Source organism: Castor canadensis, chromosome 12 (assembly GCF_047511655.1).
Source record: "Castor canadensis chromosome 12, mCasCan1.hap1v2, whole genome shotgun sequence".
Taxonomy (NCBI): domain Eukaryota; kingdom Metazoa; phylum Chordata; class Mammalia; order Rodentia; family Castoridae; genus Castor; species Castor canadensis.
In genome coordinates, this window is record NC_133397.1 from 54,221,682 (window position 1) to 54,237,691 (window position 16,010).

Sequence of the window (16,010 nt, forward strand, 5' to 3'; positions counted from 1 at the left end):
AATATCCTAGAGGATCCTCTTTCCCATTTGCCTGTTTCCTTTCAAGAAGGTCCTTCCCAGGAACTAGAGAAAAGGTTAGATCAAGAAGAATTAACCTAGAAGGTAACACACATGCACAGGAAATCAATGCAAGTCAACTCCCTGTATAGCTATCCTTATCTCAACCAGCAAAAACCCTTGTTCCTTTCTATTATGGCTTATACTCTCTCTACAACAAAATTAGAAATAAGGGCAAAATAGTTTCTGCTGGGTATCGAGGGGGTTGGGGGGAGAGGGAGGGGGTGGAGTGGGTGGTAAGGGAGGGGGTGGGGGCAGGGGGGAGAAATGACCCAAGCCTTGTATGCACATATGAATAATAAAAAAAAAAAGGTCCTTCTCTGGCTGGATGTTTGCCCCTGAATACAGCTCACCAGAGCTGTTCCTACTTTCTGTAATTTCTTCCCTGTCTTCCCTATGAACCTCTACTTTTCTAGAGGCTCTCATTTTTGTCTATAGTGATTTCCTTGTAGAAGAAATAGGAACCCTGGTGTAGAGGTCATTTTATGGGAGGAGAAATGGAATAGAGGTTGTGGCCATTTTTTAGTTGGGAACTACATGACTGGTTCTGAGGACCGCTAGGGGATCATATGTGGATCTCAGTCATCCACACCTGACAGAAGTACACACTTCAGCTACTAAAAATCTTTGCAAGAGAAGAGTGTTTTCTGTAGTGAGATATGACTGATTAGATCCAAGTCAAACATGAATCAATGCAGAATATAACAGTAATACGGAGTGCATATTACTGTCAGTGTATTGCTCAATTGATGTTGAATTTCCTGAAATTTACATTATGGGAGATTAGCTTTTTAATTAAATGACTGTGGTGGACAGCATTGTTCTAAAGTGCACACCAAGTGAGCTAATAATAATAATGCCCCACTTTAAAACAAAGGATGATGTGGGAAGAGGAAGTTGTCTTTTAATGGATCCTCAAGTACGCCTGAGTCACTATTCCTGGAGGGTGGTAAAGGCACACTCATTCTTAGAATATTGATCCCACGTCTGTAGGAGGTACCAAAAATATGATCTTGCAATCTGAGACAAAAGTAACTATAGTCGACTCTCTGTGCCTGTGGTTTCCACATCTTTGGTTTCAACCAATCATGGATCAAAAATATTCAGAAAAAAGTTGCTTCTATACTAAACACGTACAGATATTTTTCTTGATAATCTTCCCTAAACAATACAGCATTACTGTTGGTTATATAACACTGTATTAAGTATTGTAAGTAATCCAGAGATGATTTAAAGTATGCAGGAGGATGTGCATAGGTTATTTGTAAATGCTACGCCACCTTACATGAGGACTTGAGTATCTTTTGATTTTGGTATCCATAGGGGGGTCGGAGGTGTCCTGGAACCAACCCCTCACCCCTGGATACTTAGGGAAACTATATATTATTTTCGTTCACATTTCAAGACTTCAGTAGGAAATCAGTTGAGTTACATATCAAAAGGCTTTTTGCTAGAGTTTCCCCCACCTTCTGGTTTTCATTTCATTTGCACAAACATAAAAGGAATGTGCTGGCTTTTTTATTTTAAAAACAGAAATTGGAAGCACTTGTTGAGAATATTTGATATGACAGAACTTAAGAACAGTCAAAGGAATTGTCCCCTTGGAAGCAAATTTGGGCTGGGGAAGGGCTTACTCAGCAGCCTCCTGCCACTCTGTGCACTCAGCACTCTCCAGAGAGACCAATGTGTGGCTGTTCAGTGGGAGGGGTGAGCAACCTCATTGGTCCCCAGTCTAAACAAAGGGGACATACAATGGTTATTTTGTTTTCTTCTTTGCCAAAGAACAAGGCTAAAGAATATGCTATTCATGATTAATTCTGGAGAAAAAAATTCCACGCAACGCAAATTTTTCCCAAGATTTAAAACAAAACAAACTATGTTCAACCCATATGCAAAAACTTTTCAGGACAACTATTACTGTGCAGTGTGGAGGGTGCTATTTGTTCTCATCCTTTTCCAGGCCTACTGATCATGGCAAATTTCAAGGCCAACAAAGGACAAAGGCAGAGGCAAGGCTGCCTGTGAACCAAAGGTGAGTGGGCAAGCTGGCCTAGAATAAGAGAGAGACAAGAAGTAAAGGGAAGGACTGCTTGTAAGCTGCGGAACTCTGCACAGTAGCTTTTATCTCATGGATCTAGTTTCTTCCTCTGGATTAGATGAAGCTACCCAACCTTCCCAGAAAGCCTTCCCTGATTAGCCAGGTCTTAGTTCTACTTCCTCTTTTTTTTTTTTTCTCTTTCTCCTTTTATTTTATTGTTTTTACATTAACTTACATGTGTATACACTTTTTGTGCCACCTCCTCTCCCACACCACCCCACTTCCTTTTCAACATACCACTTTAAACTTCTAACTATGATGTTCTCTTCGGCATAACTCCTAGTCAATACATATAGGTTTACATTTATCAGCAATTATAGACTTTCGGTCTTGTTATATATAAATTGACTGTCACTCCTTCTGTGGATAGTTGTGAAAAGAAATAGAAGTAGAAAATAGAAAAGAAACTGAAACAGACAAAGCAGAGATTTTTGAAAAGAGGACTTGGGCAGAACCAAGAGAGAAGAACAGTAACAGTCCTGGAGTTTCAGTGCATCAGTGGGCAGGAAAGTGGAGAAAAGCATGTGCCTGGCAGTTCCAAAATGTAAAACATAGGTGTCAGGGAGGTCAATTCTTAAAGGTTTTTCCTCCTCCAAGTCCCTAATATTTCTCTGGGATCCAGATATTGAGGTAACAGAGTTCAAGAGATTGGAGTTCAACTTTATCTTAGGTTGGGTTTCCCCCATAAGAAAAGAAGGACTTTTAGCACAAGTAGTTTATTTGGATTTGATCCAAAGAAGTCAATGCACAGTATTGGTGAAAACACATTACTGCTGTAGTCAACTAGAGTTCAGAAACTTCTAGAACACCTGCCAGCCAAGTTGTCCTATCTTAGGAATAAAAGCTGATGCATGTATTTACCAACTCTCTTTTGGTCCTGGGGATGACAGGTCCCCATCTCTCCCAGCCTGTCTTTAACTAAGTCTGCCCTTTAGGCAGAGTCACTGATATTTGCAGCAAGAAGCCTTTGGCATATGAGGGATATGAGCAGTAAAAAAGTGGGTCTGATAGAGGCCACTGCATCATAAAATAAAAAAGACTTTGACAGTTCAGAGCAGGACAATGCTAGAAAAAATTCTTATCACTGTGGATATTCTTAGCAATGCTGCAAAATCATCTGTAAACATCTTACTGAAACCATGGACTATCTGTGTAATAAATGATGAAGTGTTGAATATCCAGGTGGTAGTCATAATTAACTAACTAAAGGTATATAAAAGTATTTATTTTAGCATAAGAAAACATAATTCTAATGGCTTTAGGAAATTTACTCCAAACATCATTTCCCTTAACCTGATTTTCATCATACAGATTTAAGTTCTTGAACCACAGTCGGTCTGCCTCAGAGTCCTTAAGAATGTGGTCTCCACAGTGGAACAGAATAGAGGACCCAGATATGAAGCCACACAACTATAACCAACTTGTCTTTGACAAAGGTGCTAAAAATATACGATGGAGAAAAGACAGACTCTTCAACAAAAACTGCTGGGAAAACTGGTTAGCAGTCTGCAAAAAACTGAAACTAGATCCAGGTATATCACCCTATACCAACATTAACTCAAAATGGATCAAGGATCTTAATATCAGACCCCAAACTCTAAAGTTGGTACAGAAAAGAGTAGGAAATACTCTGGAATTAATAGGTATAGGTAAGAACTTTCTCAACAAAACCCCAGCAGCACAGCAACTAAGAGACAGCATAGATAAATGGAACTTCATAAAACTAAAAAGCTTCGCTCAACAAAGGAAATGGTCTCTAAACTGAAGAGAACACCCACAGAGTGGGAGAAAATATTTGCCAGCTACACATCAGACAAAGGATTGATAACCAGAATATATAGGGAACTTAAAAAACTAAATTCTCCCAAAATTAACGAACCAATAAAGAAATGGGCAAGTGAACTAAACAGAACTTTCTCAAAAGAAGAAATTCAAATGGCCAAAAATACACATGAAAAAATGCTCACCATCTCTAGCAATAAAGGAAATGCAAATTAAAAGCACACTAAGATTCTACCTCACCCCTGTTAGAATAGCCATCATTAGCAACACCACCAACAACAGGTGTTGGCAAGGATGCGGGGGAAAAAGGAACCCTCTTACACTATTGGTGGGAATGTAAACTAGTACAACCACTCTGGAAAAAAATTTGGAGGCTACTTAAAAATCTAAACATATGATCCAGCAATACCACTCTTGGGGATATACCCAAAAGACTGTGACACAGGTTACTCCGGAGGCACCTGCACACCCATGTTTATTGCAGCACTATTCACAACAACCAAGTTAAGGAAACAGCCAAGATGCCCCACCACCAACGAATGGATTAAGAAAATGTGATATTTATACACAAAGGCTTTTATGTAGCTATGAAGAAGAACGAAATGTTATCATTCGCTGGTAAATGGATGGAATTGGAGAACATCATTCTGAGTGAGGTTAGCCTGGCCCAAAAGACCAAAAAATCATATGTTCTCCCTCATATGCAGACATTAGATCAAGGGCAAACACAACAAAGGGACTGAACTTTGATCACATGATAAAGCGAGAGCACACAAGGGAGGTATGAAGATAGGTAAGACACCTAAAAAACTAAGTAGCATTTGTTGCCCTCGACGCAGAGAAACTAAAGCAGATACTTTAAAGCAACTGAGGCCAATAGGAGAAGGGGACCAGGAACTAGAGAAAAGGTTAGTTCAAGACGAATTAACCTAGAAGGTAACACACATGCACAGGAAATCAATGTGAGTCAACTCCCTGTATAGCTATCCTTATCTCAACTAGCAAAAACCCTTGGTCCTTCCTATTATTGCTTATATTCTCTCTTCAACAAAATTAGAGATAAGGGCAAAATAGTTTCTGCCTGATATTGAGGGGGTTGGGGGAGAGGGAGGGGGCTGGGGGGACAAAGGAGGGGATGGGGGGACAAAGGAGGGGATGGGGAGAGGGAGGAGAAATGACCCAAACATTGTATGCACATGAATAAAAAATAAATAAATAAATAAAAAGAAGAAGAAGAATTAACTTAGAAGGTAACACACATGCACAGGAAATCAATGTGAGTCAACTCCCTGTATAGCTATCCTTATCTCAACTAGCAAAAACCCTTGATCCTTCCTATTATTGCTTACACTCTCTCTTCAACAAAATTGGAGATAAGAGCAAAATAGTTTCTGCTGGGTATTGAGGGGTAAGGGGTGGTAAGGGAGGATAAGGGAGGAGGTGGGGTAAGGGGGGAGAAATGACCCAAACATTGTATGCACATATGAATAAAATAAAAAATTAAAAAAAAAAAAAGAATGTGGTCTCCATAGCTGAGAAGTGACTATCATAGTCTTTAGTTATTTTGTTTGTTTTTTTTTTTTTTACATTGACTCCATTAGGGAATGAATTCTCTACAATACTGAAGCTCTCTACTCTCTCTCTTAGAACCAAGAACAATGCCTTCTACAGAGTAGTTCTTTGATATTCTTGTTGATGTCATACAAATTTTTTCAATAGTTGCACAGTTATATTTCCAAACTATTAAGGGAATAATAAACATTTACAAAGGGAAATATATCTTCATTATAAATGATCAAGTTCACACATGAGGAGGAGAGTGTCACATTAAATAGGAAACAGATATGAAACATGTTAAGTTTCTCTAATAAATTGATTTGGTGGAATCTGTTGTTTGATCAGGGCCACAACCCTTCCTTTAGCACCTTCTCTCTGGGGTAATCCCTTTCTTTCTACTCCAAACAAGTGCCCTAACTCCCTGTTTACAGTTGATTGAACAACTTACCTAAGCCAGACCAATAGAACTCCTTCCCTGGGAAAGGGGAGTTGGTAAAGACCTGCAATTATCATCAACACAAGCTTCCTACTATGTGCAGAAATCCACGCTGAGAAAACGAAACCAATGCATGAAAAATAGCAAAGTGTCAAAGACAGAGGGAAGAAACAAGCCGTACCTCATGCCTTAGGTCCAGCTGGCCTGGGGTCCAGGAGAATCCATACTCTTCCTTCATGTAAAATGTTGAGGTTCACACTTGAAACCAAGGGCTCAGGCTATTACAATGGAAAAATACAAATCTTGGACATACGTGGCATGAAGCTGAGAATTGACTCAAAATTCTTCACAACCTGAGCTTCCACCTCCACAATTAACAGAAATAATCAAATGCTTTGTGCAAGTTATAGTAATTAGAATGATGAAAAGTAAGAAATTAGCATTTCTTGAGTTTTAGAATGCAGTAAGTGGTATGCTAAGAACTTTAATAATAGTTAACATGGACGAATGCTTACTATGTGTTGAATACAGGGTTTATACATAGATATTATTTCATTAATTTTCATACTGATCGCCTGAGGTAGGTACAATTATTATTCCTATTTTTACATGAGGAGACCCTGCCTCAGATGGTAAGTAACTCACTTAAGCTCCCACAGGTGTAAGTGATAGAGACAGGATTCAAACATAGCCAGTGTACCAGCGCTCACACCCACACTTAGGCCATATGTTTATGTTACCTCATTTAACTTTAGAAAATGTAACATAAACCACAGAGATAATTGAGAGGGGAAACAAAAGGCACATGGATGTATGGAGAAGCACTCATTAACATATCTTAAAATTAGAAAAAACCCACATGCACACCTCTAGGGAAATAAATAGATAGTAAAAATGATGCATTGATACAATAAAACATTATATTGCTGGTAGGAATGATAAATAAGGGAAACATGAATAAAAGACTGCAGAAAACAACAGCAAATGAGAAAAAGGTATAATTAGAATGATCAAATACTGGTTCCTAAAATCTATTTACAATTGTTTGTATGCAAGAGATAGAATGGATTTATAAAAACAGAGAAATGTGAGAGAGTATTTTTTTTAGTAAGTTCATGTTGCTATTGCTACTTAGACATTCCTATTAAATGCTCATTGTAAAGTTGATTAAAATCAAATTAATTAAAATCAAATTTATTCAAGATTGAAATTACTATTCATAATTAAAGATTGAAATTAACATTTATTGAAAAAAAATTAAGAAGAGAGTTTTATGAGGTTAAAAAGTATTTTTTTATTAGAAAAACCTCATTAGGAGAATACAAATAAACATGGGAAAGACTATAAAAGGTATTGTGATGGCTAATTTTAGATGTCAGCTTTTCTGGACTAAGTGATACCCAGAGAGCAGGAAAAACATTTCTGAGAAATTTCTGTTTCCAGAAGAGATTAGCATTTGACTCAATAGACTGAATAATGAAGATCTACCTGAACCAATGTAGATGAACACTTTCCAAGCTTTGAGGCCCCAGACAGAACAAAGACGAGAAAATGTAAATTAACTCTTTCTTCTTGAGTTAGAACATCTACCTTTCCTGGTCTCAGATGCTGGAGTCCCTGGCTCTCAGGCTTTGGAGTCAGGGGTCTTACACCAGTGCACTGACCCCAGCCCCAGTGAGTTCTTAGGCTTTTGATCTTGTGGTGAGAGTTACATCGTTAACTTCTCTAGTTCTCAGCCCTTTGAACTTGGATTGAATTACGCTGACGTCTCCAATTTGAAGACAACAGAATACATGGGGCTTCTCGAGCTCTATAATCATGTATGCCAATTTCTGTAATAAATCCCCTCATATATATCTATATAATCCTATTTTTCCCTATTTCTCTGAAGAACCCTAATGGAGGTACTAATAAAGAAAAACTATCTGCACACCTGTTCCTGATCTGCTGCAGGCCTAACTGTCCCTTAAAGTCTTGCTCTAGTGCTGCCATTCTGAGGTCCCCAAACAGAGAATTGACCTCTGAGGAACAGTGGTACTTTTCTCTCTTGAAGAACTGGTCCCTTCACTTGTTTTATAACTATCTCTGCACTTTGTCCCTACTCAATTATAAGCTTCAAAAAAGGCAACAACTATGTAACCTCACCATCTTTGGAGGCCCCAGGTACAGCATAATACCTTATACTACCTGGTAATGCCCAACATGTGTTCATTAGATGAAGGAAGTTTTGTTTTGTTTTGTTTTGTTTTTCGAGATAAAGTCTCACTATGTAGCCCAGACTGGCCTTGAACTCATCATGATCCTCCTGCTCAGTCTCCCAAATGCTGGCATTACAGGCATATGTCACTATGCCTGGCTGAATTAAGTCTTTTTAGGAGTCAAGAGACCAAAAACTTAGAAAGTATCATTTTTGAACAAGAAGTAACTGTGTAGATATTGCAAGGGTTGTCCAGAGAGTTATTTCTTCTACCTATTGGAAGGGGGAGTATATAGTTCTAATAGACTCCAGAAGGGTAGCAGAAGCATGAGAGGATTCTGATTTCATGAACTCTAAGGCTTACATATCAAGAGATGGTGAAAACAACCATATGTATTGATTTCATGATTGTAGCCAGAAGAAAAAAAAAATCATTGAGAAGAGGAAAACTGAAGGAAGAATGAGTGGGAATGGAAATTAGAGGAGGAATTTCAGAGATGTTACTCCAAAGAAGTCTTCAGTTTTGCCCTCATAAGGGCCAGAGTCCTTTGTTGTGGGGGAGGGAGACTGGATATTGAACCCAGCGCCTCATTCATGCAAAGCTCATACTCAACTACTGAGCTATATCGAGCCCATGAAGGTCTTTTCTTTTACGGCTGTTTTAAAAAATTTAAATCTAAATTTAAAGCTGGTTTTCCTATTTCCACCATACTGAGTTTATTGAAATGAGCAAAGTGAATTGGACATTCTAACTAAAAAAAAAAAAAAAAAATGCCAATGACTACATTGGTTCTTTGCCAAATAGGAAAGGACATGCAGGTGTCAAAGAATTGAGCCTTCTCACTCTAATTGCCTTGAAGGCAATATAGCTCTGAGGTAAATGGTTCTGATGGTTCTTCTTCCCTCTCTGCCTTCGTGATGCACAAGAATACCTTGAAAGTTTGAATTGTAAGCTCTTTGAGTTCAAGGGGCTAGGTTGTAAATTATATACAATATCTGCACAATGCCAAACTTATTCTTTACTAGTGTGATTTTTCTGCTACCAGCTACAAAGTCATGAGTGTACAGTACTTTCCTGTAAGCAGATCTAACTCCTTTGCCTTGCACATTAAATACATCAAATCTTCTTTAAAGAAATTTTTCTTTGGGCATTTTTGATTTATTGTCTTTCTTCCTTCTCTCATTAATATCTAAGTTCCATGAGAGCAATGGTATTGTCTGTTTTGTTCAACTATTATATCCCTACATCCTTATACAACAGTGCCTGGTGCTCAATAAATACTATATGTTGAATATACGAATTGACGAGTGAAAGAATGGACAAGCATTGTTCTAGTTGTGGCTTTGAAGTCTTTTGTAAGTATTAACCTAAATATCTTTCATGCAAACACAGATATGACTCGTCAGTAACCTTCACTCCCTTCCACTCTTCCTCACCAACTCATCATATAAACTAAGTATTTGCTGGCTACGCATAAGAATCCATCTGTCTTTCACTGAATAAAAAATGCAAATGCTTTGCTTTTACAAAAACTTATGTGGGGAACACATATCTGAAAAAAAAAAGATGTTTGTAATACCAAAGTGTATTTTGTTTTATTAAATCCAGATTGTTGGGTGGAGTCCCTTAGCTAAAAGTCGATCTTAAGCAAAATGAATTGCTTATTATTCTCACAAAGAATTTACAGGAAGCAATTTGTAAAGGTTGCTATCAAGCTGATGTCATTGTTGGCACTAGGAATCAGCGTGTCATCTACCTCAGAGTAATCATTTAGCCTGAGTCTGCTCAGAGGAATCTCCATAATGCAAGGAAAATTGAATTCTACCACCTCCGATTGCAATCACTTTTGATATGATTCCAATTTGACCATAGAACTTGAAATGTTTGACATGTCAGTTTCTCTCATCTTGCCACTATATAGAAATATCTATTATACACGGGCTTAGCATTGGTCAGCCATGTCCCTACTAACTATTTCATAAATAGCTTTTAAAAACCTGCCTTTCTGTCTTCTTCATGCTCAGAAAGTTACTGTAGGCATAGCTAGGAAATGAATGGTTTATCATCCTATTCTGGCCAATTCCATCCAGTAGCCTACCTGCTCATCAAGTGACAATAGTAACAACAAAGTAATTCTACTTACCTCGAATGAACTATCCCTCAATCTAGCTGACAGACTGGAGCATTGGACCAGGTAGAGCTATGGGGGCCTCATTATAGCATTATTTTCATCCCCTTAGGAAAACAGAGCTTAAAAAATAAAATCACTTACATTAGTATCATTAACAAACATCAGACCACTTTTCTGTTTCCAAAACCAGTTTCCAATACCAAATAGGAAAACAAGGTCTTGACAAAATCAAAGTGATCATTTTTTAACCTTATCCATACTGAACTGAAGTTCAGTTTATTTACTAATTCTTCAAAAATGTGTAAGATGCTGTGAGCTGTCAGCACAAAGTCAACTCTGAAAACAAGGCAGAGACAGCTTACGAAAACAAGGCAGAGACAGCTTACCTCAAGACTCTCCGACTATTAAATGATTTTAAATGCATGTTCCCTTGCTATGTACAATGGTAGCAATCATATATTCACTTTAAAATCCTTCTGCTTGCCTTAGATGGAAGATGCAGCTACCATCAAGTATAGGTGCTTGTGGATGCTCCTACAAAAATGCTGACAAGAAGTATGTGGTTCTCTCTGTCTCCACTTCAAGCACAATCATGTCCTTTGTTTAGCTGCTGAGAATGCTACTTAAAAGTCTTGTCCAGCATTCTAGTCTTTGGGCCTCCCAAGTTGATCAAGATACCTTGATTGAGTCAATCCATCTATTTGCTGACTGCCCCAAACCAGTATGGCCTATTAGTTGCTTTCCAACAACTATGCTTGTGGGGAACTTTATGTGGCCTGATAATACTTCCATAGTTCACTTGTTATTCCTACTCATTGTCCACTCCATAGCTGATTAGACAGCTTCCTGTCCATGGTATTTGGGCCAAAGATACTAATTTGTACTGGTTATTTTTAGTTGTCACTGACTAGACTGTAGATCTCCCTTTTTTTTTTGTCTTCCCATATAATTAATCAAATTCTACTTAGTTAATTATTGCAATATATTTGGCCAAAAATATCTACTGGACACTATCTGTCCAGCACTGGATAAGATGCACAGAAAACAACAGTTCATGCAAATTCCAATAGCCTAAAAAATTTATGTATTTCTCTAAGTTCTTCCTAGTTTCTCAGCTTTTAATAAATGTTTTTAAATTTATGAAAACATAGCTCTTTTTTTATAATTTCTTCTAATTCTTGAAACTTCAATGAATATCTCTTCTAGAAATCTGTTTACTTTATGCTTTCTTGTTTATGAGTTTACGAATATTAACTGCCTAAGATATCTGGGCATATTTAGAGGTGAGATATGAAGTATTCAACCCTAAATAATGTAATTCAAATTTCTAGTGAATGATTCCCACAAATACATACGTTAAAATCATCTCTATTATTTTATATTGCATTCTGTCATTTATATTACATTAGGTCTATTTCTGTGGTTTCTCTTCTGTTTTATTGACATAGTTTTCTTTAGTTAGATCATTATCTTTTCTCTTTTTTAGGCTATTTTTGTTATCCTTGCCTGTTTATTTTTGTAGTTAATACTATAACATTCTATCTAAAGGCTAAAGAAAATATAATTGTGATTTTGTTTGGAATTGAATTAAAAAATTTTAGATGGCATTAAGAGATGATATCTTTATAATATTTTATTTTTCCTGGATATTATTGCTCAATAAATTTTATTATTTTATTCATGTAGCCAAACACTTATTAAGTCTACTCCTCTTTATATGTTTTATGGCTATTGTAAATTGGATATTTACTTATTTATTTGCTTATTTATTTATGGTGCTGGGGACTGAACCAAAGACCTTGTGCATTCTAGACAAGTACTATGCTACTGTGCTATATCTCAGCCCAGGATCTTTATTTTAAATTAGGTTTTCCTAATTTGTTATTGCTGGTACTCAAGAATCTTAATGACTTATCTATATTTTATATTTTATTTGACTGTTTACTATTCTATTAAGTCTAAAAATTTTAGCTGTTTCTGTGTACATTTTGTTAAATACATCATGAATCATCTAATAGTGATGTTTTTATTTCTTCCATTATTTATTTCTCTTGGGTTTGTTTCTTCTCTCTTCTGACATTGACCCAAACTTCCAAAACCATATTAAATCAAAATGATCATAATGGGAATGCTTCTAGTAACATTATCTTAAATACTTCCCCTTCTGTCTTAAGCTAATAAGCAACACAGTGAGGAAAGAAAAATAGCAGAAAGTTTGAGATCTAACATTGCTATATAGAAAACTTGATCTTTTATAAATTTAATAATTATGACTAACTTATGCTTCTTTTGGACAAAATCTGACAATTATGATATTATATGCTATTATACAATTTAAATGACATACAAACTGGAAATACGATGTTTGTCATAAACTAAACCCTTGTTCTAATACCTCAGGTTGACATTGTTATAAGTATCACTAAATTATAGTATGAATGTCGGATTTTTCTCCAAAAATAGCATTTCATGCTGAATTAAAAGGCTATGCAGCTACTAAAGAATAAATAATGATTTTTGAATAACAATATCAAGAAGGTACATTCTTCCAGTACGCTAATTCTTAGGAAAACTACTACAAGTCAAAACTATTTAAGAGAATCTGAGTTTTTCTATATAAATAATGGTATAAATTCAGAATTGAATTCATAATTAAGGGTCAAATATCCAAATTTTCCTAGCAATGACTATAGACATTATATTAAGTAAAATAACAATAGTATGTAATACAAAGTCTTCTTAAGCTTATTTATAACTAGCAAAACTATTAATTTATTGGCTAAGACAACATGATAACCCATCATTTGACTTTATCATTTCTATGTCATACTTGTATTTTGTAAGTATTTCTCATTTTTGCTGTCATTTTCTCCTAGTTTAAGTGAAGTAAATTAAAAGGCAAAGGAACACATTTATACACTAGAGAAGGGCTTCTTTGGATCATCAGTTTAGAGCAAAAGATTGCAGAGAGGTTTTAACTAAGGCATACTTGGGTACAAAATGTGGATTCACCCATTGTTCCTTTAAAAATAGTTAGTGAGTTCTAGATACTAAGGATATATCTGTGCACAAAATAGACAGCACCCCTGCTCTCGTGGAGTTTAAGTTTCAGTCATCAGGTGCAGAAAACTTTTCAAACATCTTTGGACTTTAACTTTCTCATTCATAAAGTGAGAATAATAGTACTTACCTTGTGTGTTCTAAAGTTAAATGAGTTAATGCCTGGAAAGCATCTAGCACATGTAAGAACTCAATAACTGGTAGCTATTTTTGGTAGTTGTTTTTCAGACAGGGTCTCACTATGTAGTCCAGGCTGGCCTGTAACTTGAAATCTTCCTGCCTCAGCCTCCTAAGTGCTAGAATTACAGAACTGTACCACCACAAATGGCTGGTTTTCATATGTTAAACATCTGCTCTTGAGAAAAATTATAAGAAATTATCATTAAAAATCATTGATAATCTTACCATCTAGAGATAACTATTATTATTATTTTAATATATACTTCCAGATTTTTTTTCTATGTGTATATTTTTAAAAAGAGAATCCTATTGCATATATGTTTTGGGTTTTAGATTTTGGGTTTTTTTGTTGTTTGTTTGTTTTGTTTTTGAGAGAGGGTCTTGTTACATAGCCCAAACTAGCTTGGAGCTCACTCTGTAACCCTAACTCATGATCCTCTTACCTTGGCCTCTGCAGTACTGGGATTATAGGCCTGTGCCACCACACCTGGCACTTTTTAGGCTGTTTGATATTTATTTCACTCTATTGCCTTTGAGAAGTGTTGAGCCAGTATATGATTCTACCAGACATACATGAGAGTGTGTGTCTCTCTTTGGGGAGAGTTAATGTCAATTGAAACCTTTTTTTGGAAGAATGCTATCTTTATTAGGTCATGCAAAATTTTGCTATTGCTGTTGACTATGACTTCCAAATGAAAAAGAAATAAGACCATCAGGTTCATGTCATAATTAGAGGTCCTTTGGCTGCAAAGAACCGGCTCAAGTTACTTCAAAAACAGTGTCTTCCAGAGCCAGAAAGCCATTATGGCCCCAAGCAGTCGCTCCCTCTGCCTTCCTCTCAGGAACTACATCCACAAATTCATGGCATCTCTGCTTCTCTCCTGCACTGCTGACCCTGCCCTTCAGGGACTGGCTTACAGCTTGCTCAAGACCTACAATGGCCACCTAATGACTTTTCAGTCCAGCTGTGATGGTTATTTAACCTTGCCTAAGTTTTCCAATTTCCAAAGAGGAATCTAATTGACTCAGCCCATCTTCTTTTGAACTGACTCATCTAAGTCAGGGATTGAGGAATAGCTTATGGATGGGTGCTTTATGTCAAGTGTCCATCCTAAGTCCAATCAGCTGTGGCCAGGGAACAGAGTGTATGAGGAGCAGATTACATAAGCACAACTATGCCCAATAATCTGCAGGCTGAGTTGGTATGGCCCCAGCTGCAGAAGGGGAGAGGGCAAAATGCAGCATGGCTGCTTTTTCTAGGATGTAGAAAGATTCAGAGAGTAGCCATCGCCCCCTCCCCCCTCTGAACTGTTGCTCCACCTCCTTGTTTGCCACTGTATATAAAAGACTCACTGAAGGAGGACGTGGTTGGCTGCTTGTGAGGCTGCTGCTGCTACTGCTGCTGCTGCTTCTGCCTGTTGTGTGTCTGCAAGTCTAAGGACCAAGACTTTAGGAGTTATGCTAGAGATTAGAGGAAACATGGGACAGTGCAAGCGTGAGAACCGAGACTTTAAAGAATAGAAAAGAAGAAAGACTTTAAAGAATAGAAAAGAAGTAAGGTTTTAAAGAATAGAGAAAAGAAGCAAAGTAAAAGAAGAGAAGTAAAAAAGAAGCAATGAGGCTATTGTGTGTCTCTATCCAAGCACCCAGCACACCTGACCCCAGCTTTTTGCATGTTTGTCTTCTATCCTTTGTTAGGTCAGTAGGACAAGAGCTCATGTGGATTGCAAGAGGTGGTGCCCAAATAGGGACCTAGCTAAGGGGGAACTCAAAGCCTGAGATGAGGAGACACACTCCGAGAAGTGCGCATGTAATAGAGAAATGAATAAGGCATAGAAAAATTAGTAATAAGTAAGGTGAGGGGGAGAGTAAGTTAAATACTGTCAGATGTAAAAACATGGGAACTCTGTATTATAGGCTTTAAAAAAGCTGTAATAGAGAAAAGAAGTAAGGTAATAGAAGAAATAAGATAATAGAGAAAAAAGTAGAAGAAATAAGATAATGTAGAGTGAGGTAATAGAAAGAAGAAATAAGATAATAGAGAAATAGAGATGATATAAGATAATGTAGAAGAAATAATATAATAGAGAAAAAAGGAAGTAGAAGAAATAATTACATTTACAGTAAGGTAATAGAAAGTAGAAATAAGATAATAGAGAAAATAAATATGATAACAGAGAAGAAATAAGAGAATATTTTCCTCCTTGGTAGCTCTGAGCTGGGATGTGGGACTCACCCCTTACAACCCATCATACAGGAGTGTGAGAGGCAGTAACAAGATGCTGAGGGCAGTGGAGCCACTGAACCATCAGCCCCACCTTAAAAGTAAAGTTTAGTCTGGAGATGATTCTGATTCAGTGTCAGATGAGGAGGGTCAGGAGGACGCTGTGGTCTATCAAGTACTGGACCCTAACAACCCTGGCATATGACAGAGGTTTCAAGACAGCTCCTTGGATTGGGGAATGGGCTTCATCGGAAACATTTAAGAAATAAAAAAGGGGGAGATGTGGG

The 16,010-nt window shown here is 37.0% G+C and overlaps 1 long non-coding RNA gene across 3 annotated transcripts in view; it reads right to left on the reverse strand.

The window, feature by feature from the left end:
* The window catches only part of LOC141415039 (uncharacterized), a 113,611-nt gene that overhangs the window by 62,278 nt on the left and 35,323 nt on the right, over window positions 1-16,010 (reverse strand). For 2 of the 3 annotated variants that reach the window (XR_012440065.1, XR_012440064.1), the window contains exon 3: window positions 6,112-6,208. The exons of the other annotated variant lie outside the window; for it this stretch is intronic. This is a non-coding gene — a long non-coding RNA (uncharacterized lncRNA). The remainder of the gene's footprint in view (window positions 1-6,111; window positions 6,209-16,010) is intronic. 3 annotated transcript variants of the gene reach the window in all.